The sequence below is a fragment of the Aquila chrysaetos genome, chromosome 17 (genome assembly GCF_900496995.4).
Source record: "Aquila chrysaetos chrysaetos chromosome 17, bAquChr1.4, whole genome shotgun sequence".
Lineage (NCBI taxonomy): Eukaryota > Metazoa > Chordata > Aves > Accipitriformes > Accipitridae > Aquila > Aquila chrysaetos.
In genome coordinates, this window is record NC_044020.1 from 28,886,523 (window position 1) to 28,913,095 (window position 26,573).

Sequence of the window (26,573 nt, forward strand, 5' to 3'; positions counted from 1 at the left end):
ATAGCAGTAGAATAGTGTGTTAGGATTCCGTGGGAGGAAGCGTGGATCCCCAGTCAGTTCAGGAAAGGTTACAGGTTGGGATTCTGGACTTCATTCCCATCTCTGGTGCTGATGCCTTGTGGGACTCTGGGCAAGAAGGTTATTGTGACTCAGAATTTCTGCAAAGCACTTTAGAGGACAGAGGTGCTTTTTCTACAGAAAGCACAATAATCTATTCATATTTAGATTAATGCAGAAGGGTGACTTTAAATAATTAAGTGTTGCCAGCTCCGTTCCAGACTTTATGAAGTACAAGGTTTCTCATCGCAACTATGAAAGCTCTTTCATGATGATGTAACTGGTTAAATTACTCCATTACTTGAATATACTTTGCCATAGCTACCCTGAGTACAGGCATCCCATTCACTGGAGCAGAACAGTCCTATTTATCTTTTTAAATTGGAATCCTAATATGATTGTAAAGAAGAGGAATATATGTAAAGTAAATTTTAAGGAAGTCAATTCATGTGCTTTTAGATAAAATGATAAGAAAACCTTTCAGGCAGCATAAGTTTTATCTGGACAAACATACTGCAATCTTGGAAGCTTTTTCCTAAAACCGCACACAGTATGACCTAAGCGTAACAGAAACTTGTCTGCTTATACATTCCCATGATACATTTTGAATAAATAGTTCAGTTGATTATCTTTCACAGAATACAGGATACAGAATGTATCCAGGAAAAAAGGCTTAATAAATTTTAAATCTCATTGTGCCCTGTTAGAAGTGTGCAACCTTTTAAAACTGTGTATAACCCATGAAAATTGCTGTACTTTGGTTTCAGGGATTATTATTTGCTCCAGCAGCCTGTGTGAATGGCACCTCACATTTGCTTTCTCCATTCGTCTGGAATGGAGGGAGTTTGTAATTTGTTTGGAGGGAAAATGCAACAGGTGAAAACACCTGGTATAAGTAAAAAATAATGTCTGTTAGGCCTGATCTCCCTCCTCTCATGTATCAATGATGTATCATGATTAGGACTAGTAAAGTTACACTGGTGTAAAACTGGTTTAAGTGAAATCTGACTTAAGTTTGGTTGTGAGGGGAAGCAGTTGTTATATAATCATAAAAACAATATTAGGTGAAAGTTTAGGACTAGGTGTGAGACTAAGTAGCCTCGTAGAATCATAGAACAGCCCAGGTTGGAAGGGACCTCAACAGATCATCTGGTCCAACCTTTTGTGGGAAAGGGAGCCTACATGAGACGGTCGAGTGCCCTGTCTAGTCGCATCTTGAAAACTGCCAGCAATAGGGACTCTACCATGTCCCTGGGGAGGTTGTTCCAGTGAGTGATTGTTCTCAGTGTAAAAAACTTCTTTCTTATGTCAAGATAAAACCTCTCCCAGTGCAACTTGTACCCATTGCCCTTTGTCATCTCCATGTGGCTCCTTGTGAAAAGAGAGCTTCTATCCTCTTTGTGGCTGCCCTTTAAGTACTATCCAAATAAAACTAAGTCTATCCAAATAAAACTGCAAAAGCAGAGTTTTAATTATCAAAATTGTCAGTAGTTTTTTGTTTGTTTGTTTGTTTTTTCCCCTAAGCTTTTCACATTAAGGCCTTCAATAAATGTCAGATTAGATGGTGACTGCTTAGGATGTCATAGAATTGGAGGCAAAGGCATGTCACTTTTGGCTTACAAAAATTTTAAATGCTTCTGAAACCTGAGGCTGCAACCTTCCTTTTATAGATAAGAAAACTGAGGTGTAAATATTACAGTATTGTCTAAAGCTCTCGTGGCTGTGTCTGAACTGCAGGATAGATTCACTCCATTAGAGCAGCTGCAGCCCTGTTCCTCAGAGCAGTCCAGGTAGAAACCAGGATGTGAGGAAATTATATAGGATATGAAATTAAGATAGAGTTTCGGTATATGCCAAGTTGCAGAATTAAATACAGCCAAGTACAGTTGGTTGCAGGTCCTTGTTGAGTTCCTAGGGACCAGTTCAGACCCCTGTCATACTTATACTCAACAAAATATGATGAAGTCTCTACATAGTCTACCTTAGTTTTATAGCTCACTTCCGTTCTGAAGGAAAAATATCATGCTTTAGAATTTTCTGGGACTTTGAATTAGGTTTAATTCAGAAAGAAAACCAAATTTTGTTGAGTAATCAATACCCTCTGCTGCTTTGCTTCAGCTGAGATTGAATGCACTAGTAAACCAGCTGGTTAGCAGGATGCAGTGGTGGTTAGTTCATTGAAACTCAAAAGAGAAATCTCCCAATGCTCAGGAACAATAACAGATTACCAGATTTTGCCAAAATCTGGGGTTGAATTCTAAGAGTGTTGTGCAGAAGCTGTCCTGTAACAGGTCCCAGATTCAAGTGTACTGATCAGAACAGACATAAATATTTTAAAAATAAAAAAGAAAAGAATATTAAAAACATTAAAGCCTAGATGTACTAGAAAACATCAACTGGTAAGTAATCTGGAAGTCACACTTGTATCTTGCATATAATGCTTGAACAGTAGTAAAAGTAGATGCACAGTTGAACATGACTGACTAAGTGATAAACTAGGACTTGCAGAAAATTTCTCAATGAGCCAGAATCTGAAATAGTTTAATGGTACAGTGGTTGTTTCTGCATGGCTCCATTGCCAATGCCTTTTGGTATGGAAAGGATGAAACTAAAGGGGGAAAAGAAGTGTGTAAGAAATAATGAAGCTGGAGATAGAAAGAAGTGTGTCTTGGAAAGAGCAGCTGTTTGAAACACCCTGCAGCAGCATGACAGCCAGCCAGCTTGCTAGAGGGGGCAGGGAATTCATAAGTTAGATCAAAAATCTCTCCACACCTGTGTGACAGAAAGTGCAGCGAACAGTCTGTAGCTCAGCAACTGACTGACTGGCAGTGCTGACAAGATGGGAAAGCTATACGCACGAATGGGAAAACACACTGGAAAGTAGTACATTAAAAAAAAATTAAAGAGAGAAAATATGCAAAGGGGGCTTTCACACTCAATCATTCAATAGCATTGGAAGTGAACCAGTGTTCTGTTCATACTGTCTGCTCTGGATATAGCAGGATTATACTAAATAAAAGAACTGACGTGTTTTTAAAGGCCTCTAGCATCCAGTTGACTGAAACATCAGGTGAGAAAGATCTGGGAAGAGTATTAAGCCACAGTGTACTGGAAAAAAGCTTGCATTCACACATGCACACAACAAATGGACTCTGTTTTAAATATACCATACGTTGTATTTGTCATGATGTGTCTCTCTCATGCCATCAGGGATACAATGATGAATTCAGGGCCTGCTCTGAATACTGTGTAAAGATGCTCAGCATCTTTCATACCTACTGTAGTCACTATAGGTCTCTCCGTGTATGTCTCACATTTTTCGCTATGCAGAGAGATCAGCCACAGACCATGTTGCAGGCACGGTTCCTCTTTTCTGCTATTCATGACAAATCTCAGAGATGTGATCCAGCAGGAACTCTCTACAGGCCGATACTGCACTGTGGTTTTGGCTATAAACCAGTAGGAATTCAAGATACGAATGCCAAATACCTGTTCATATATACTGTTACCCTCCTGTATATGGTATGCATACTATGCATTTAATGGGTTCTATTAATTATTCAATTCCATGTAATTATGTTTGAGGTTGCTCTGAACTATTCTGAAATAATTGAGGAGTTAATGGAAACAAGAAGGAAGATGCTTGTATTTCATAGCCATGTATATTTTCAAGCCTAAGAATACTTGCATGCTCTGTTAAGCTTTATATCTTAGAAGTATTTGGGTCATAAAATTGTTGGGTTTGTTACCGTTCTTGATGGTATCTTGATTCTTTTGTACTTGAGCACCGGTCAAGAATGGGGCCAGATTGCATGAGACCTCATACAAAATGGGAAAATTTACAACCTAAGTAAACAAGGTAAGCATAGGGCAGAGGACAGCACAAAACACATAGCCACTGTGAATGCTTTCATGGCAGAAACATTGTAGTAGCACCATGAGATATTTTTAAGAGGGAGCACAAAGGAAGAAGGGAGTGAGACAAGGGTATGTCAAGTAAACAGAAAGTAAGAGAAGGAGGGACAGAAGACAGCCAGCCAAGTGGGAGTGAGTTCAAGTGGAGGAGGATAGACCGAAGAAGAAAAGAAGGGTGTGAAATAGCACATGGCAAAATCTGTACTTCTCTGTCTCCTTAATTCCCTGGCTCACTAATGCCGTTTCTTTTCAGTATCCTTTCCCTCATAGTTTTCTTTCCATTTAGCTAACTCCTCTCCTGCATAAACCACAGTATAGTCATAGTATAGTCAAACTGCAGCAATGTCTTTGAAAACGAATGTTTTTCTCAGTAGAATGGGTCATGTGCTGAGATTGCAAAGCCAACCTGCAATCATGCGCAAGTGATCAGGATAATACCCTTGCAAGGGTTCAACTCCTTTGTTTCTCCCAGGAGTCAAGAAATGCAGAAACAGAGGCATTAAGTATAACAGGGAGACAAGCATCGTGTGCTGTTGGAGTTACTCTCTGAACTATGTTCACCATTGGTAAGAGCATTGGGCTTCTGCAGTGAATTGGTCTACCTGCTTTTTGTGCATGATGTGTAGTATGACTGAGCACTTTCAAAAGGCTCTGCCTGACTTACCAGTGCTGACAAGCTGCAAATAATCTTTCTTCTCTTGTTCCGACATAAAGCATTCACCTTTGAGCAAATGAACAGCACTTTTGTCCCTCTTTGATATGGAGCACCTCCTTTAAAAGTTCTCTGTGTTTGTAGCTGACTAAATAACTGCACACGCAATGTAAGCCGGTAGTATCCAGTACGGTGTGCTGCAAGCATTGTGTTACATTGGTGATTTACCAGAGTTGGCAGGTTTTCTCCCTACAGTTAACATGGGCTGAGGATAATATAATAGCTGCTATCTTCAATCCATATCAAACTGCAAAGTATTAGACAGGCCAAAACTAAGAGGCTCCTTACTCAAACATTAATTTTTGACAGAAATTCACATGATTGGTGTTGGCATTTCAGTATTTAGTGTAATGAGAATTGGTTATTTAAACTGACATTTGTTTGGAATGCTACAAATGCCAAGATGGGGAAGCAGCGATGTGAATTGTTCTTATGCTGTGCACTTCTTGTTCTGCCTGCTTCAGAAGTGAACTCCTAGTTATTTGCTTTTCTAATCACTAATTCGCTAGAGGATGTCACAGGAGCCTACAAAAACTACCTCCCAGACTCTGAAATAGGAGCTATTATGCCATGTGCTGTAAGTTACAGATATGGGAGGCAGAAAAGTTAAATAATTTGCCTAAAGTTACACAGGAAGGTTGTAGAAATCCCAAGAGCTTTCCAGAAAAGCTGTGAAGGAATCGTTTGACAGAGCATGCAGTTTAATTGATACTATGCTGATTTCACGAAATCTGTTTTGTAAAACTGAGTATCTGTTTTTATGTATGCTCCTAGTAGGAACAGAATGCAGATACCCTGAGTCCCATTCTTTTGGTCTGTTATTTAATTCCCGTCTTTCATCCCTGGTGCACTTTAACATCAGTGATTGATGAATTACATGTACATATTTAGAGATCAAAGTGTAGCACAGGGAGCTGGGTGGATAACAGTGCATTTTGCGAATCCTGTCCTCTCCCGCCTTTCCTCCATACACTTTTTGTTCTGATTGTTCTCTATAGGCTCAGTATTCTAAATTGAACAATTTCTGGTGGTGCCGGGCAGCTTGACTTGTTACTGAGATTCAGGATGCCTGATGACTCTCTGCCCTTGTACTGGGAAGGCAGCCAAATTGACACTGGGAATGTGTAGGTTCTGAAAAGTGAGGTGGAATACAACTACCTGAACAGGTCAAGCAAATGTTGTCAACATTATTTTTAAAAGTGTATTCTTCCACTAAAGCAAATTTTGTTCTCTTAGGTAGCTGCTTTTCCCAGAATAATAATGATTATATTAAAAAAAATGCATAGAAAAAAACCCAAACATCAAAACTCTGAAACATTTAGACACTGAGATATTGTCCTTGGCACTATATGGTAGTGGTGGTTAGGCAGCCTTGTCTGCCTCCATAGGCGGCTGTTGTATTGCACCGTAGCATGAATATCCATGAAGCCCCCTTATTGAGAGGAGAGACTGGGCACTTAGTACGGGAAACAGCTCAAATATGAAGCCTGATTTGCCGGGTGAAGGAGCGTATTCCCGGTAGAGTTTGTGCATTGCCTGTTTCCTTTCACAGGTGAAATATTTCAGTGTTGGGGGAGCTTTCCAGGAAAAGGCCAAACAAAACAAAGGGTTCTGCATGCTCTTCTCCAGTACTGTGTTTTTGCTCCTCACCTCTCCAGACAAAATGCTTTCAGAACTCCCTCTAAGCTTCCCAGGAAAAGCTATCATTTGGCCTAAGTGCTTCCTTAATGGACATTTAATTACTCTGCTCTAATTGGAGTCTGAAAAACATATCATTAAAAAAAAGCCTGTAATAAGCTGTTTTAAACCAGGATTTGGTGAGCAATACTTTCCTAGCCTAATCTGTGTCTCTTGAATCCTGAATAGTATGTTTACCTGGAGATTTATTTTGAAAAGGCTTTCTGTGTAGATCTCAACATGACTTTTTAGCATTTGGCTAAGCTACCATTTGTCTTCAGCTGGCATTAGTTGAAAATATCTTGTGCTGTTCAATCTTCCGAGAATTCACAGAAGGAGATAGTGAGCTGTCATTCCTGCGCTATCTCTCAGAGAAGCTGACCACTTATCGGCCAAATGAACTCTGAATTAATCTGGAGGATTACCTGTCAGGAGCTCACAGAAATGCTGCATGAAGCAGCCACATGGTAGAGTAAAATGCCAGAAAAACAATAAAATCAAAGAACATCGGTGGTTAATTCTCAGTAGGTAGATCCTTTAAAAGTAGAACCTTGGTGAAAGCAGGAAAGCCCCTTTGTGTTTTTTATGTTGTTCTCATTAGTTTCATGCAAGAGGGACATTAGGTAGCTAAATGAATTTTCCTGTTGTCCAGACTGTGGATATGTTTTTTAACCTGGCTCTGAGGCTTTCTAGACCTACTGTAAATGGTGCCACTTTTGAGTGTCCATCAAATTCACTTCTTGCTATTACCCATCAAATGCCCAAACCCAGAATGTAAATGTATCTCCAAGCACTCAAAGTTTATTTATGTGTTGTTTGGTTAAGTATTTTATGGGGTTGTTTTGTTCCTTCGTTTCCTCTAAAAACACCTGTAAAGGCCTCATTTTCTCGTAGTGTTTATTATGACTCATTTCATGGAGATACTGTACTGAGCTATACTAAGTTGAGCTATCTCAAAAGCAGCATTGTGGTCAGAAGTGTGGCTGTGCTGAATGACATCCCGTTTCTCCTGTTCCATATTTATTCTTCCTTGGACTTCCACAGTCTATTTACAGGCAGAAACAGGATTTCTTTGCTTTTCAATATGACCTGATATCAGGAAAAACACTGCCATTTTTTTCTGCTTACCTTGACCACCAACAAATACTGCCCAAATTAAAATCCATATTCGGTGTTTAGCTGATGCTCTTTATCAAAGTATAGAAATCCAATAGAGCTGCTTATCAAGAAGAGTTCTATTTTTCCAAGTTCACCCTTGCACAGCAAAAGTGGCTGCACTCTATTTGCTGTCTCAAAGTCTTGTTAACCTCTTGCAAACAGCTCATAGCTTCCAAAGGATTTTCTTCACCTTTCTTTTCTTGGATCATTAAAGCCAGGGATGGCTACAAACCAGATATGCTGCTAGCAGATGTCATGCTTATTTCCATGTGCAGCTCTGCCAATGCATCTTCATCTTCATTTATCCTATCCTTTCACCTCCTTGCTCTTTTTTAAAAAATGGAATACCAGTTAGGTGTATACATGGTGACTAGCACAAAATAATATAGCTTTGTTAGACCATGAAATCTGTAGAGGCTAAAGACTGCTCCAGTCACAGCTGTAGTGTTCTCTCTGAAGTGGAGATGAGATGCAAGTCCGATCAAACCGGTTCAGAAGTCCACAAACTCCCAGCAGTTTCAGTAGGATTTGAACCAGCATCACAAGACTGTGAACATCTGCCAACAACAGAGATTGAATTGGAAGGTGATGCAAATTATGATTATTTCTTTGGGTTACACCATTGTGGAGTCAAAGAAAGTTGTGAATAACTGTACTACCATCGTAAACTTTTCACTTTCTGTGGAAGACCTTAGCAAAACATTTCACTAATCTATAGGACAGAAGTGTCTCTTTGAGAAAGAGAGGAAAATGTGCCAGAAGGAAACCAATAGGTGATAGGTAGATTAAAGGTAGTTCAGTACTGAAGAATATGCTTGCAGGGCAATTACATAGTCTACTAATCCCAAATGCTACTAATGATTGTTACTGTAGTAAGAAGTCAGTATGCACTGTAGCAGAGCAATAAACAGGTGCTGACATAGTCACTTTGCACAGAAGACAGCCTGCTATTTTTAAGATGAAGAAACTATTCTGCAATAACAAATAAGCCTCAATGCACAGAAAAAGAGTGATGATATGAGAGCAACAGGGTGGTTTGTGTACACACTGGATGTTTCTCACCCTGAATGTGCCAGCAGAGCATATAGACTTCCGAGAGAAGCAGGTTCTTCCACTTTCACACCACTATTGCCCTATAAACATCTCATTCATTTCTAAAGTACATCTTGCAGATTAGCCTTCCACTCATTGTGTTGGTGATAGCATTTGGTCTTAAATGGCTAATAATATAGGACTACTATTTCAGGTGCCTCCACATGAAATCTGATGCTGAGTGCCCCAGAAAAAAATTAACCATTTGTGACAGGAGTGGGATTGAATTTGCTGCCGTGTGGAAAATGTGTTTGCCTACATGCCCACTGTGTGTCTGTGTTTGGTGCTGGCTGTGGCATTTGAACAGAGAAGCAAGAGGATTATTTTGGTGAATGTAAATACTAGAGATAGTAAAAGGAGAAATTATAACTGTGCTTTAAAATGGTCCTCTTGGTAATAATATTCTTGCTCAGATAATAAAGGATTTTGTTGCCTGAGGTCACCAGAAAATGTTTCTTGAATGCCTTAATGGCGCCATCCAAGCAAATCTTGATAGCAGGTAACTTTTATCAAATGGCAATATATTTATCATCTCCATTCCACACCCATCCTTCCCCAGCACCTCTCACTTTTCCCCTGACCTAGACCCTACAATGTTGCCTTCCAGAGTGTGAATCACTCATCTCTCTCCCTTGTGCCCTCACGAAATGTTATCATCACGCTTGCTTGAACCCTGACATTTGATTTGTGTAAGCTAGGATTGCTGTGTGTCTCAGGCTGACATTTTATTCAGATTCCTTCTCTGAGGAAAACTCAGGGAAAACAGAGAAACATACTTCATTTCCACAGAACGGCAAACTGTCTTCCCATAAAAGCAAACCCAGTAAAAAGTTTGGAAGTTTTTTCATAGCTAAATGGCCCTTTCATATTGCTGGACTCCTACGGTGTGTGGAAAACAATATGCAATACCACCAATGTATGTGTATTTAAAATTTGTATATACAAATACATACGCATTTTGTAAATATATTTTCCTAAGCTGTCCTTGAATGTGGCTGCTGTGACCGCACTCCTTGCCTGCTCTACCCAAGGGAGGCAGCATTGATTTTGTTCTCTGGGTTTTGTAGGTTTTTCTGAAAGCAAGGGAGAGGCTTGTGCCTACATTGCATTTTACTTTAATGTATGGGCAGGCTTTCAGGCCTTTGTTGTTGGGACTATTCATGTGCTTAAGTGTTTTGCTGGATTGGAGCCACAGAGCAGTTAATGAATTAGTGCACATACCAGGGTATAGCATTCTATTTCTTCTTTCCAGACAGTTTGCATTTCCAGTATTTATATAGGATATAGGGTGACCAGATATTGTTTGTAAAAATGTCTTCTCAGTAGTATTTCTGTATCGCCTTCTGGTAGTTGAATTATCTTCCCCTTTTCTTCCCATCCAAACTCTGTTCCCTAAAGAAAAAGTGTATGGGGTAGCCATTGTTGCCTTATTTTCTTCTCTTCTGTGAAAGTGGCAATGTGTGAATGTATTTTCCTCGTGGTGTGTCCCAGACAGTGTTAGAAACAAAATTTAGCTGCCAAATAATTAGAGTGATAGTGGCAACAGGTATTCAATGCAGCTGACAGAAGCTTCTCTGAAACCATTTGCCCAATTCTGTGCTTCCACCTTCGAGTATGGGAGAGTAGTTGTGCACCTCTCTGGCAAATTTCTCCTTTGGAATGAAATTTCGACACTGGCGTTCGAAATGGGAAAACACATGTTTGTACACAACTTATTAGGCAGCAGATGAGTTCTCATTTTGCTAAATTATTTGTGATCTCCTATATTGATACTTCTTTAGTAGCAAATTGACCAGGTGAGCTGACCACACTGGCACTGCTTTGTGTGGTGTGTGCTGTCAGTCACCAGCCCATTTGTGTCACAGCTGTGTTGAGCCCTGGTTTCCACTTTTGATTAATATTTGGTGGCTTTCTCAAAGCCAGGTCATGCCCCAGTAGAGCCAGTAGTGCCAGAGTTCCACCTTGCAGGAAGCAGTGCTGCTGACTGCATCTTGCATGTTGACACTATTTCCAGGCCTGGTAGGCTTTTTTCTGTCCTGCATCGTGATGCTGTCTCCAATATTTGGTTGCATTGACTTTTAATTCCTGTGTGGACTAGTAGACCAGCAGTAATTTTAAGGCATTGGTATGTATTGTTTTCTCACAGTGCTGCTTCTGAGGTAGTTACCTATTTTTTAATAGAGCACCTTTCATCCTGAAGTATCCCAGGGTGCTATACAGATGTGATCCTAGGAGATGCCATTACCTCTGGACAGAGATGCTTGAAGACAGGGACAGTATGGGATGTATGTACAGCATGCTCTGGGTTTCACTGGAAGCAGACTGTAATACTCCCAGTAGTGAAGAATACTAGAATCAAGTGAACAGAAGGAGGAGCTAGGGATTGTTTTCCCTTCACCACCTCCCTGAAGAACAACTTGAACTCATCAAGTAAGAGGGGATAGAGACAGGTGGAGACAAAAGCCTTCGGTCTGATGTTATATAGAACGGATATGCTAACAAGCAACCAGGGTCAAAGAGTGAACAGCAGATGGACTCATTCCTTGAAGAATGCAAGCTCTGTCACAGAGAGAAGGGAAGAGGGGATTATAGAGAAAGCAGAGTCGGAAGTAGTAGCTACTCTGCAGGTAAAGAGGTGAAAACTGGAGTGGTAACTTGCAAGGCATATTATGACAGAAGGCGGCTGGCAATGCGATAGCTGTTGGCCAACATTACATTAATTTGGGAGTTGGACTCGATGATCCTTATGGGTCCTTTCTAACTCGAGATATGTTATGATTCTATGATTAAGGGAGTTAGCAAGAAAACCAACACAGAGGGAGGACACCTCAGGAAAATGTAACTAGATTGGCGTCAGAGAATGACAGAAGAAAACAGGATGGGTGATGTTAAAGGAATAGGGGGTAAGAGGAAGAATTCCAGATCCTTGCTTGGAAGTCTCCCCTGCATTATCTTCCCTTTCCCTACATAAGAGGAGGCAAGTAGTTCAGCCACCTCCGTGGGTTAACCTACCCTTTTTTCCGTACCTAAGGATGCTGAACGGAAGCCCCACTGAGATGGGGCAATGAAGAGTCAGGTTCGGGGCATGATATGTCATACTTATTTGGGCAGTTGGACAACAGACCCTCCATTGTGCCAGAAGATAGTTTAAAGAAAGTACATGCAGTTTTTGTATTTCCAGGGACCTGCAAGATGCATCAGATTACTGTGGTGAGTTCTCTTGCCTTCACTGAGTTATAGAAGGGAGTTACTTAAATACTGAAAAGTTAGGAGAAATCTCTTGGGATCTTTTCTGCCCCTGTTATGTTTGTCAGCTTCTATAAAGCAATACAACCTGAGTTTAATTTGTTGAGAGGGGAAGGGGATGAGTAGTTCAAAATTACTCTTTTAAATAGCTGCAAACAGCCTCAGTAAAAAGTAGTTAGTGGTAACTGTGTTGTATTGTATACAGTACAGGGCTGTGGGTTTGTTTATCCACTGAAAAGTAAGTGGGAAGTGTGAAACAAAACATATCGGGGCACAGTAAAATATATCTGTACTTATAGACAGTCAGTGTATTGTTACATGCTGGTTCATAAAAGTGTATATCCCTTCACACAGCAATTTCATTCTAAGAATCCTGGAGTCTTCTGAAGATGTACTGATATTAAACATAAATAATAAACATCAAGAATAACTGCTGATGTTTTGAGGTAGAGAGGAGTTATTCTCTAACACAGTGTAAGCACAGTAAAATATTTATACAATCATTAAACTCCCTGCAGTGGATAGGTCATTTACTAAGCTAATTCTCACCCCTTATAATGTTAGCAACAGGCCTCAGTTGACAGTATCGTTATGACCAGCACAGATCTCAGGCTAACACTACTGTCGCCTTTTTGGTTTGAGTCTCTGATTACAAGTAAATGGATTCACTCTGAGATGCTGTGAGGGAAAAAGACTTACTCCTCCTTTCAAATCTATGGAAAGCATAAAGTCATGCTGCCTTCAACTGTTCCTGCTAGATGAATACAGTGACTGTGTGTAGCACCCTCCTGTGGTGCCTTGTGGCTTTTACTGCTAGTTTCATTTTCGTATCAGCTCTCTACCAAAATTAGTGTTTTGATGCTGACTTACAAGTTGTAGCCAAGGCTGAGGACAGAAGGGTGTACAGTAATGAGCAATTCATGTGATACTGGATCTTATTCTTATTTCTTGATACTACCACATCTTTTCCCAATTCTGCCTGCCATCAGATGTTGAAAAATATTTTATTGCTTTAATCTTCTGGTTTCTGAATGTATTTAGTGTAATGTTAAGAAGGTATTTGAAAGAAGGAGAAATATTATGAAAAGGAAGGTGTAGTGTGAATAAGTGCCCTCCATCACACCTCTCAAAATTCCTTATTATTTGCTGGTAGCATCCCTTTTACTCAATTTCTGACCCCTTGTCTGAGCAAGAAATTGTCAGTCGTCCTGAAATTAGTTTAAATACTTCGTATGGGAATGTTCGCCTGAATGATCTCTCTACAGTTTACTTCAGGAGTTGAACTTAGATTTCCAGGGTGTAGATCAAGCAGCATTTGTCTGCTGTGATGCTATTCCATTCCATATATTCTACTGTATCCTCATCATCTTCATATAAAAACACTGCGATATTAATCTGTATCATCAATAGCAGTTATTTCTATCATATATTGCTTGTTTGTGTTCTCATCTTTTCCACAAGAAACGTGTACAGGATCTCATAATTCGTTTCCCCTTCTTCCATTCACCTCCAGGAATGATGTGTGTCTGTCATAAATGAACTTCACCTTTCTCAGGGAGAATTACACCTTGATGAAGAAATGAGTTTTTAGCTGGGGCATTCACAGTAGGGTGTTTTTAATTCCTTTGAAGATGATGAGAAACTGGGTGTAGAAGTCATTTAAGATATGAAACAAAAATTTGATGACTCTTCAGTGGAAGCCAGTGTAGGAAATGGAAGGGACATCTGATGTGCCTAATCTAGGTAATGCACTGCAGTTTTTTGTAGCATAGCACTAGCATTTCCTAGGCGCTAAAGGTTTTGAGCCTGGGTATATTACCTTGCTGGGGTCCCACTGAAAGAGAATAACATCATTAACTACTGAAGCCAGGCTTAGTGGCCAGTCTCCTTTTTAGCTGGAAGCTATAGAAGGTGCTGGTTGTGAACTTTGCTGTGTTAGGGTTTACTTGGAAAAGAATGCAAGAGGCTTCTGCAGGTAGGGATAGAACTGACCAATTAACTATCAACCAAAGAGACTGCAGAGTGTCTGCAAGCTGGTCAAAATACTGTCCTGTGTCCAACTGCATCATTTGCTGTGGTTCAGCATTAGTCACACTTTTTCATGGAGATACTTTTAGATTGACAGTGGAAAAGCAATAGCAATAGAACAGACTGCTTCTGTTACAAGGAACTACTGAGCAATGCATTTCTACAAGGGATTAATTTTCAGATGATGCTTTGTAGCTCTGTGTTTAAGCCTTTGGTTCCTTCAGGTACAGAATGACTTTTTTTGAATGACTAAAGGTCTGCTACCTCCATAATAAAAACAGACACTATTCCATATGGGTTTGAAAAACAGCCATACCAAAATTGCGTTGAACTGATATGTTTCAGACTCTTGTTATCTGTTAGAGAACATTGCTCCTTTTGTATGATACTAAATTGCTGTTATGTGTCACTGTAGAAAAAAGAATGGTTAGGTGAGTGATGGGAGAAAGGCTGACAGAAAAGCACTAATTAAATACTGTTTTGCAAAGCCCTCATTGAAATTCATAGCTTGGTACCTTTGGGGACTTGAAAGTAGGGGAGATGGAAAGATTTCAATTAAAAACGTATTTGTATGGTTCTTTGTGAAGCCAATCATTGCCTTTTTAATATAAATCATGTAAGTATCTGTCTAATACGCTTTACAAACATCAAACATTGTGCCTTGAAACAATGAGTGTTTTAATAGGTCTCAGAGCAAGATATTTTGAAATAAAATAAAAATCCCATAGACCTAAAATTTTATTCAGATCAAGGCTCTGGGTTTTTTTTTAGCACAAATGCAGTCCTAAGTAATTTCTACAGTGATTGACTGATTAGAAAATTTGAAAGGAAAAATATACTTTCAAAAAGAAATACAGTTGCTTAATAACCAATTTAGTTATTTGTGTTTAGCTATGGTTGTAGCTGCCATTTACAGTTTTTTAATGTACACAATGTTATTCTTACAAAGCTTAGATTTTTTTAAAGTTTTTTTTTTCAATTCTGTACTTCTGTACTGGATTTCTGTAGCATGACACCTCACTGAATTGGTCTGAGCAACCTCAGTCAACAAATAACAGGAATATAGCAATATATGGCTAGAAACGACCACCAGGGCCATCCACTGAAGCCAGTTGCAAGAGATACATAGTTCAAAAGGGTTCAGAGAACATCTATTCCAGATGCAACTAAATACCACGAGCCACAAAATGCTTGTCAGGAAAACAAACTCAAAACTTACAGTAGAACCCCAAAAGCCACAAAACTGTAATTTACTACAGTAAGAAAAAGAAAAAATCCAGGCTGTTGCCAGGTCCCTAGACCCTTGAAATCATGGGGAACTTAAATGAAATTCCCAGATAACCCTACTGTTCTGTGCCCAGTTATAAAAGACAGCAGATCCAGAATGATCACTGTTGAGCTGACCTACAGTAAGAATTCCTCTTGTCCCTCAATCTCCTGGTCAGAATATGAAGATAGTGTACCAATAAACAAACACTGGCAGGTGCTTTGAATAGCTGTTGGTAACAGCAACAAAACCTACCCAGTCTAAGCAGTATTATTCATCTTCTTAGCAAATCACGAGCTCTGTCTCACTCCTACATATCCAAGCAAAGCCAGGAGTTTCATACCATGCCTCGGGAGAATCCCTAGAACCAAGTCAGTGCAGATAGTGGGATTCAGGTCAAAGTGCCTGAGCAGAGTGGAGCTAAGGCAATTTTGCAGAGGGGTGCGGAGTCATTTGGTTCTCATTAGATCTCATGCAACACTTGAAACTGTATCTTGAAGCCACAAGGTTTCGACCCTATGAATCTCTAGAGCTTTGGCCTGAAATGAACAGGAGTTCATGGAAGGAGCACAAATGGCAGCATATTATGTCAGTGCCCTTTCCAGGGAAAATTGCTCATGAGTTTAATCTTCTTCACTCTATCTGGGTTTGTATGGGGCATCTATGATGACACTTGAACCCTTAACTGCTGCATCATTGGAAGCAGCAGAGCTATTAACAGGCTTTACAGGAAAGACAAATACCAAAAGACTGGTCATTCTGATAAGATAAATTCTACCTCCTTTATGGATACAGAATGACCAAGAAGGAAGTAACAGAATGCTTTATTTGAAATTAATGCTTTTATCTAATACCATAGACAATCCCCCAGTTCTGCTCATCAACTCCTTTTTTTTTCCAGAAGTTGCCTCAACTTTTTGCTTGATCCAGGAGCTTATCTAGTGAAGCACTCCACTAGTTTTATTTCTGCAGATTTCTTACGTAGAACTGCTCAGGTTATGTCCATAAAAAAACTTTGTTATGGTTCTGTTATCAAGAAAAATGATTCAGGAGTCAGAAAATAACTGTGATTTAGGACCTGTTTTCTCATGGTCAGTGGAACACTTTCTCCCTACCCATGCCCACATGCCACCACAATACACAATAACCCCTGCTACTTCTGTCTCCTTTGTGACCTTGACCCCAACCATGCCCCTCCTGTGCCCCCGGTGTCCTATGAAGACAGAAGCTGTGTATGCTGTTGTGGGTTCTCAGCTGTGCTTTTGTCAATAAGTCCTATTTTTTTCCTTCATGCTGACTGAACGGGTGGTATGCTAGGTAAAGCAAGTAGCTCTTGCACTAAAGTTGCAGCCTTTCCTGGCTGGTAATACCAGTCTGGTTCTCTCCTCTCTATTTGGTTGCCAATTTTCACAAAGCTTGGAGGAATGTAATTATCTTTGATACCTCTACCCTCTAGCTATATGAGTTGGGATTGCCCAGTGGATTCACAAGTGACTTAAGTGGAAGGACTGGCAGATGGACAGACAGCTCAGTTGCATGAGCATCATTTCCTTGTAAACAACGATAATAACAAATATCCATTAAATAATAATAACAAATTGTACCAAGAGTAACAAATAATAAAAATAAATATCAGTTCATTTATTTGGTAATTATAGCTGTATTTCATTTTAAAGTGATGGCTACTTGAAAAGTTCAGATGTCTAGGCGTGCATTTTTCAGTTCTGAGATTTTCTTAATTTTCTTTTTAAAAAGTTCTATACATAACTTTAATAAAAATATATACTCTCTTAAAATTTATTGTAATTTTTGGCCATCCACCCATAATAATTACGGCTGCTCTACACAGGTTTAAACATAGTAAGAACGTAGTCTACCAGTGGCAAAGCTTGTGCATTTTACACTTTGAAAAAGCACATAGCTATCACTTAGGTGATGAATATTTCAGCAGAGGAGCTGGCATTGAACAAGATGATGCTATTTTCTTTTTATACCACTAAGATTCTTAAAAGACTTACTTGACTGTGGTAATTGCAGTATAAGTGGTGAAAATCTCTAATGCAATGCATTTGTTTTGTGGATGGTACTGTGGCCAAAAAATACATTTAGGCAGCATTACTGAAGTGCTTGTGGAAAACTAGTATTAATTTGTATTACAGTAGCTTTTAGGTCAGGGTCTGTTGTGTTAACTGCTCTACACTCTACACAGAATGAGAGAGACTCAGAGGTTGAGACTCTCCATTGCCATTCAGATAGACAAAAGATGTGTATCCCTACTTTACAGACAGGGAAGCATGGTATTCAGCTGGGCTCCCTCGGGAGAGAATGCTACCTCCTGATTTCTAGCCCACTAGATTTCTAGCCTTACTACCAGTGTCTGGCAAACTCTTCATTAGTTGAAAAATCATGTTTATGTAATCTGGAATGATAAGCAAACTCACAGAGAAATCAGAAAACTTACTTGGACAGAGAAACTATTTCAAAATTAAATACACATACATTTCATTTAGATTTTAGGGGAAAAATGGGTAAAATACCTGAAATAGTTGCAGATTTAAAAATTATTTTGATTGTCTTTAAATGAAACTGTTGGTGCTTCATTTTGCCAAGAAAACTGCAAAAAATATCTGCTGAACCTAAATGAAACAAAAACCAGAAGTGTTTTAGACTTGATGCACAAAGCCACCCCCCTTATGGGTATGAGGGAAGGAGGTTCTCCAAAGCTTCAGCATTCAGGCTCAAGTCAGTAGTAGGAATGACTACAAACTCTAACCAAGAAGTGATTCAGAGCACTTGAGTTTAGGAGCTGAGTTTAGGAGCTGAGGCTCTCTGTGGAGAGCAGAAAGCATCTCCAGAAGGCCACCAGGAACACTGGTATTCCGTGCCTAAAGTTAATAGTGCGAATACATCCTTTTGCCTTTGAATTTGATGTGAATTCAGTCCTGTAATGTAATGTCAAGAGCTGTGAAGATAAGCTCACTTCTATTTGAAAAAGAAGCCAGTTACATCCTATTGTAGGTCTACTAAGGCAGCAAGGAGCAGAATTTATTCCACCAGTATTAAGGATATAAGCAGAATGCATAGATGTGTAAAATGTATAGCATGCATGTAACATTTGTCTCAGTGGCAATTAAACCCCCACTAAGTAAACTGAAAAGAAATTTTCCTTTTAAATTCTGAAATAAAACTCCATTGCACCCCAAATTTTATTTTATATGGTAAAAACTTGTTTAAAGTTATTTGAAACTCTTGCAACTTAGCCTTTAAAAAAAAAATATTTGCCAGTATTTTCCAATATACATACCTAACTTTGTGTTCTGTATTATGAGTCTAGCCACCCTTAATGATCTAGAAAAGTGGTCTTGTTTTTAGTCAGAAAGCTGTTGGGTAAAAGTAAAGGGGAGTCAAATATGCAAGCGTGTGAGTTGGTGGTTACTTGCCAGTTTATTTCTGTGGAATTAGCAGCAGAAAGGCTAAAAAGGAGAGTGCTTAAGAAATGTCTCGTGTGCCTTAGGAGTAAAATAATTTCTTTGCTGTTAAGGAAAAGTGTGGAATGGAATGATCTGTTAATAATAAAAAAACCCCAGAGTATATAGGTCATAGGGAACATTCTAGAGGGTGTCTTCTTAGATGGTAAGAACAGTGGTACTTGTTGAGAGTACAGGTCCATCTTGCCTGGTATCCTGTCTGCAGGAATAGCCATAAGTATCCAGGGAAGAGGGGAAGCAGGGGAGGCACATGGGATACTTCCTGGCACTGTTTCCAGCTCAGAGGGATTTCCTAAGCCTGGTGTGGTTTGTCTGCTTTGTAGCCATTAGTGGATCTCTCCTAGACGTCCTCTTCTTGTCTACCCTTGGATCCATACAGGCACTTTGCAGGAGCCCCACAGGCCTACTGCCTCTTGTCTGAAGAGCTGCCACCTCCTGTTGTCTCATCATGGCTCCTGCTCCCTCCCTTTGGGGGCCTCTTGTTGCCAGGGTGCAAGAGAAAGAGAACTGTGGGTTTGGGTACGCTCTTGCACACTCATTCTTCATACTGTGGACCTGCACAGTACCCACTCACTAATGTCACTGCATACGTCTGGTCCAGCCTTGGCACGGGCAGCCCTTGGCTGGAACAGGTAAACCACCTGGAACGCAGCAGCAGCTGCAGAGCCGTGCAGAGGTGCGCTCCCCTTCAGCAGTTGTGCCGGGGGCCGGTGAAGTTGCTTCACCAGGTCCTCCAGGCCCAGGTAAGCTGCGTGGCCACCCTGTGCATTCGCGCCGTGATGTGCACAAGCCCATAAACCCTTCCAGAGCAATCGCAACTTCAGTACAAAGACTTGTGTGTGAGTACCTCTGCAGAAGTTAGCTCAGGTGCAATCTTATTAACAAGTCAGTGTGCAAAAATGGACAGATTGCTTCTGATGGAAGATGACCTTGTGAGCATACAGTACTACGTGATTTTGCGGTTAGCCCGGTCTGACTGAACTGATCAGCAGCGTAGTTAACCCTCAACCTGGAAATATAGCCAACAGTGAAATAGAGCCAGTTACTTTACTTGCATGTGACATCATTTGCCACCCATATCTAACCAGTGTTTTACTGGTGGTCAGAATGCAGTAAGGTTTTGCTGTTAGCTGTGGGTCTGGAATAGGGAGTCCATGTAAGAAAGGGAAGGTGAGGCCCACTGGGTACTTTTTTGGTTGAGGTTTTCTTTCAGTAGTTGAATTTTTTTTTTTTTCTTCAGGTGGTGAAATCTATAGTTTAAACTTTCCAGCATGTATAAGCCAGCTCAATTTATTATAATGAGTAAAAGTGGATGCTTCTTCCTAATTTTGATTCCACCTTTGTTAGGGGTGAATCCAAAACAATTTAGATTCATGCTGATGTGCGTCAGAGAGCCATGAGAAGTAGTGGGAGTTTGCTTGCTCGGAGATTACATGGTATTCTGTGTTTGAAGAAGTAGTAAGGGAAACACACCCAAAATATGAAGCATTAGAGAGATTTTCTGAATAGTTAAAACAGGACTTGTTTAGCAAAAACGTCAAATATGTTTCAAAGTAAATATTGAGTGTAGCTGAAAAAAAAAATCTGTGACTATATTTCCCTCTCTCCAAATAGACTAATTGACATAAAGTTCTGTTTTGTGTGGGTGGCTTACTGTTAAGAAGGATTCTTTTTGTTGCACTTGGTAGTACAAGAAGGTCACTTTTTCTCCCTTTCTTAAAAAATACAGTGATGCTTTCTGCCCAGTTACGGCTAACCAGGCAGGCATACCGCTTTGGTCCTTTCTGCTGTCTTTGCGGCTGGTAATTCTCCTTCCAACAGCTTCATACTATGCTGCCTAACAATTCCATATCTAATATTATGGTCTTACTTTCAATATAAGTACGCCATATTCTGCAATGCACTCTACAGTTTGTTGCTTTCCTGAGACATTAAGTGGATACAGGTGTGGGGTGAGGCAAGAGGAAGCAATTAGACTAAGTATCAAAGCTCCAGCTCTGTACTGATATGAGGTGGAAAATACAAGTAGCAGAACTTGTTAACTGTGTCAGGATGTCTGCATAACAGGGAAAAGGGATGGAAATATGTTGTTTAAAATGCCACATTGGGGTGTTGTTCACTCCTTTGTTTGAATTACAGAAATAAATTTCAACTATCCATTTACTAAGTTATTGGTTTAGGTCCAATCTTGCAAACTTTTAGAACCATACTTACTCTCACTCCATAAAGATAATTTAATGTGATATCAATAAAGTTCTTTGGCCAAAGTTAGCACAGTTGTCTTTCTAGGAAATAAAATCACGGAAAGGAAAATGAATGGAGCCATGTTCTGACTCTAGTAGGAGCTTGTTTTCTAGATAGTATTAAGGCCTTTGTCATGTACCTGATCAGTTCTGAAGAAAGGAACTATAAAAATGATCTGAAGAAAAAAAGAAAGAAATTTTCTCCTTTTTTTAAAAAGAATCCCATCTGAACTGTGTATTTCCGAGCAAATAAAAACAGTTATGGGATTAATCCAACACTACTGATATCAATGCATCTTTATGTTGAATTTAGCATGATTAGACATGTAACCACTGAGGTTTTTGTTTAGTTTCCAAGAGGTTTTCTATTCATGCCGTTCTACTGGAGGGTGTTGTTACCTTAATTGCTTTACAAATTCCTGTCATATGATTTAGTTAGGTATAATAGGTTACAATGAGCATGCTTCCAAAAGCAATAGATGTTGTCACAAATGACATAGATAAACAATTTTTTGCAAATAACTCATTTTTTTGCACGGCCTGATTCTTTCCCGTTCTAGTAATATCATGAAATGAGCCTATGCTTCACAAATGTCAGCAGTGAAATTAACTTCGGAGGGATGAGTCTCATAAAACTGAACTGTGTTCTCAGCTGACGTTTTAGAGTAGCAGGTGCGTTCCTAAAGCAGACAGCATGGGCATAATGCAAGTAAACTCCTCACCCTTTTGAAAAGTGGAAAATTTCTGTTCTATGCACTCCTAAGGAAGAATATATTAAAGGCTATATTGGAGACTGACGCCAATACTGTTTATCTAATGCAGGCCTTTTGACACAAGCTCTTACTGAACAGTTTTGTCAACAGCTTCAAAAAAAGCAGGTTGGGGCTTCAGATTGGAGCCATTTGAATTTCTGCTTTTCAGAACTGACAGGTGTGCCTATAAATCTGGTTGGCTATGGCCTGGCATTACATGGGCTAATTTTCAGGAGAGTGCTTAGTAATTTCTGAAAATTATACTCCTTAAGCAGAAACCAAAAGTGAGATGCTGAAATACTGACACATCCATTTCTGAAAGCTGGCCTAAATAAAAAAAGAAGCTGATAAGTCACTGTCTCAGTCAATGGAAATACTTCTACTTCTTACTAATGGGTGCTGCATCAGACTCAACATGCCTACAGCAAGTGAATTCTGACATCAAGAAGAATACACTTCATTTCATAAAAGGAACAGGGAATATTTGTGTTTAAAAGAATAGGTGATGCAAGCATATAAAGGTCCAAACTATTTTCTAGTGCTCTCTGACCTTTCCTCCTAATTTTTATTACGCAATTTTCAAGGCTATTAGGTGTGACTCAGCTTGCTTTCCCTTCCTTTGCAACCACCTTCCAATCACAAAAATAAGCTGAAGTGGATAACAGCTCTGGCCTTTTGCTCCCAGCACTCTACTTCTACTACAGTGTGTTGTTTTAATGGAATGACTTAGGTGGTCTCGGTTCAGATCCCAGTTGACTGTAGACCATATTATAAAACCACTGTGTACAGATTCAGTGGAATTGGCAGCCTTTACTTGAAATAAATCCAGGGCCAAACAAGCATAAAGAATGAATTATTTCTTGCTTCTAGAGAGGGTCTCTTTAGGTCAGGGTTGAAAGCATTGGCAGGCCAGTGCAGGGAAGCTTCCACTCCAGCTGCCTGCATTGAAATTAGACTGTCGATAAATAGAGGACTACAGTTTTCAGGACTGCCAACTCCTTAACCTTCATTAGCACAAATATTTGCTCAGGATTTTATGAATGTTGTATTTTCAATGTCTACTGTTGTATTTCATTCCTAGAACGATACTCTTCAGGACAAGATATTAGGGAGTTGTCTTTTTCTTTAACAGACATGCAGCAGCATGAGCAAGGTGTACAAGATTCTGCAGTTTTCAAAGACAGGTTTCTGTAAATTTCTCAAAGCATTTCCTCTCGTCTATGGGTGTTGGGTTATATGGTAAAGAGGTAGCATGAATTTTTCCCTTATAAAATAAGCAGAAGGCCCACAGGGACTCATAACCTGACTTCAAAAAACTGCTTTCTTAAGCCACTCCTTATGGCAAACTAGGAATCCCTGGAGAGCTGGGTTAGTCTGTGGTCTTGGCAGGGTTTTCTTTTGGCCCACCAGGTCTGGTGCAAGCACAGGTAGTCCTAGGCATAAATAACTCTGATTTTAATGAAAAAGATTTATGTGGTCATAAACGAAAAGTTTCCCAGTGAGCCAGTTCTGTACGTGGCTAAATACCTAGCCACATACGCACAGAGAAATAGTGTCTTTTTTTTTTTTTTTTTCATATTCTTCCACCACATAAACAATGGAGATGACTTTGGATAACGCTCCTACCACAGCGTATGTTCACTTGCCGGAAGTTTCTTATCAGATGCACATAGATTTGACCTAGTATTTGGAACAGATTAAAGAAAAAAATTGGAAGTGAATATCCCACAAATAGATAAGACATAGAAAAGAACCCCTCTCCCACAAAACAGCATTTTAGTTTTGGATAATAGCTCTTCATATTCCCTGATCGTTAATCCAGTGCAGCATCAGGGGTAGGGAAGCCTGGATCTAATACTTAAGTTAGGATGATCAGTTGTAAATATCTTTTCTTTTCACACCTGGGGATCTCTTCTAACTGACTTTCATCACCCTATGAGCAGAGCTTAACCATAGGCAAGGGGCACCAGAGCTCTCCCCTGATGACAGCTGCTTTGGCAGATTTCCAGGCGTCTGAGGGCCATGCCCTAGCTCGCAGAAACAGAAGCTGACTGGAGTCAGATGTCAAAACTCTCTCCATCCTTCTTCTAAGCAAAATACAGGGGAAGATTTAAAATAGCGTCAACAGCAAAAACTTAGTTACATTGAAATCTCAACAAATTTGACATTATCTTAAAGCTGAGGATTTACCCAAACTATGGAGGACTTCACAGTGTGTTGCAGATGTCTTGTTAGAAGAGTAAGGCAGTCATAGCTGGGATCATCTAATGGCATAAGAAAGGTAGGGATTGTCAGAAGAGACAGTATTTCTTCAGACTTACTTGATAAGACGTGGAAAACCTGGCAGGCTTTGAGCATGTAAAATCTTCAGGTCTGGAATAGAAACAAGAATGTTCAAAAGTAAATATGAACTGAGCACAATTGTTCCCTGTTTGGCTGGGTGCACTGAGGGAAACGTTGGCTGTAGTGAGCAGGGGAAGAAAGGGTGATGAGGTTGTTATCTCCAGTGGGAGAAAAGAGAGAGAAGAGGGGGTGGTAATTATTCTTCAGGTGATACTGTTTTTTCCATTCAGATAACTCGGTTTATTTTGTTACTTAAATTTTTTTACAAAAGCATATTGCTGAAGTGGCAAAAGTGACAAATATCACCAGCATGAACTCAGCAGTAATTGCATGACAAATGGCTGACAATTTTTTTATAAAAATCCTCAGAATTAATTTTCAAATTTTTAAAAAAAAACATTTCCCCAAGCAAAACATGGTTCATAATTGCTGAGAAATAGGTACCTCTAACAAAGCAAAATCCAGCAATGCAAGACCCAATCTAACTTCGAAGCTTTGAGCAAATGATTTTTAAAGGAGCCTTCCAACTAAATTACTCAATAATTTTACGACAGCAAGACTTACTATAATTGCTGTTTTGATGATGTGATGATAAGTATGTAGGTAGGCAGGTGTGTAAAATGGTTGGGCTAGAAGAGTGTTCTCTGGATCTATGTTGCAGTAGGAGTACCTCAGAATGAATGTATATAACCAAGTCAGAATAATGTGCTGTGCTTCTCTGTCCATATTTGTCTCTTTTTGGAGAAGTCCAGCACTGAGCCAGAGGAGAAAAAAGATGTCAAAACTTTTTAAGAATTGTTTGGAGACACCTAGTTTATGTAAGTGCTTCTAAAATTGCCCCTGAATGAACATGGAAAAAAATCATCTGTGCTGCATGACATTGAAACTGTTCCCCAGTGACCTTGAAGCTCAAATCTCTTGCTCAGGAATTAGGGTAAATTTGTTTACAAACTTTTACAGTGGAGTGTAAGTCCATACAATGATCAGTTCTTAGTTCAGGAGGGAATGTAAGGAGAGAAGGTAAGATTTCTGACTATGCACTCCCCTTCTTCTTTACCTTCCCAGACTAGGGTACTATGTGAAGTTCTTTCCCACTCCCTTTCAGTAATTTTATTTTATTTACAAAGCAAATTCTAAAATAGCATACAAATTATTTTGAAACTCTCCACATTTGGCTTTTCTTTTTGAAGACTGCACAGCCTATGCCTTAGATACTTCATCCCAGAGAGCCATTCCCATCTCCCTTAAATCCAGAGGCAGTGAGTCAGCCATAACCCTTTTCCAGCATTTCCAATCTTAGCTGAAAGATTAGGATGTTACAAGCATGTCGTACTGTGACAAGGGCTTATTACAAAACAAGAAAATACATTGTACATCTTATGTAAGAATGCATAGAGATACATAGATATGTTCAGTCTGTAGCGCAGCTTTATGCACAGTGGTTTTTTTGCTTGATCAATATTATGTGAAATGTGTTCATTTCAGGTCCACCTTCAGAAGTCTTTTTTTTTAAAGATCTGCAATCAAAACATTTTATTATTTGAATATCTGTTTCAGTAAGACTTGCACATGTCAGTAAAGCATAGCACAAGTTCTCTGAGCTCCGCATGGCAATAGAATCTCTTAATTTTCACAGAATCACGGAATAGTTGAGGCTGGAAGGCAGCTCTGGAGATCGTCTAGTCCAACCCCTTTGCTCAAAGCAGGATCAGCTGGAGTAGGTTGTTCAGGTCTGTGTCCAGTCAGGTTCTGAGTATCTTCAAGGACAAAGACTCCACATCCTGTCTGGGCAACCCGTGCCAGTGTTTGATCATCCACACAGTAAAAATGGCATTTCTTATGTTTCAGTGGAATTTCCTGTATTTCAGTTTGTGCCCATTGCCTCTTGTCCTGTCACTGGGCACTACTGAGAAGACTCTGGCTCCGTCTTCTTTACTTCCCCCTATCAGGTGTTTATACACATTGATAAGAACCCCCGCAGCCTTCCGTTCTTGAGGCTAAATGATCCCAGCTGCCTTAGCTTCTCCTCATATGTCAAATGCTCCAAACCCTTAATCATATTCATCGCTCTTCACTGGACTCACTCTGCTATGTCCACGTTGAGCACTAGATGCATAAACAAAGAATAAACAGCCTTCAAATATACAAGATTTGTGTTTCAAAATACAATCTCCAGGCTAAAAGAATCACTGCCATGTCGTGAAAGCAAATTCACATGGGGTGGGAGGGGACAATGTTTTGAAGGACTTGTCTCACCCCCCCAGAAATTGTACTAAATAATTACCAGAAGGGCCATTTGGACTTTCAGATCTAGAACTGGCTTACAAAATTATAACATGCTTTGTGCTTACTAACATTTTGTGAACAACTGTCATATTCCTATATTACAAGTTAAGCCTGCAAAGTAGGACTGTTTCCGTGGCCTTTTTTCTCTACACTTCAACTTTGTTGCTGAAAACCATTGTTTTTAATTTCTGGTGGGCAGATCTTTTTAAATGGTTAAAAGAAAAACTTACAATATTTTTAGACCAAAATACGCTGTTATTCTTTGAAAACAGTTTAGGTGGATGTTTTGATCATCTTTACTAAACTCAT

At 39.6% G+C, this 26,573-nt stretch overlaps 1 protein-coding gene across 2 annotated transcripts in view; it reads left to right on the top strand.

The window, feature by feature from the left end:
• Positions 1–26,573, top strand: part of SCUBE1 (signal peptide, CUB domain and EGF like domain containing 1) — a 254,966-nt gene that overhangs the window by 97,555 nt on the left and 130,838 nt on the right. The window lies entirely within an intron of this gene.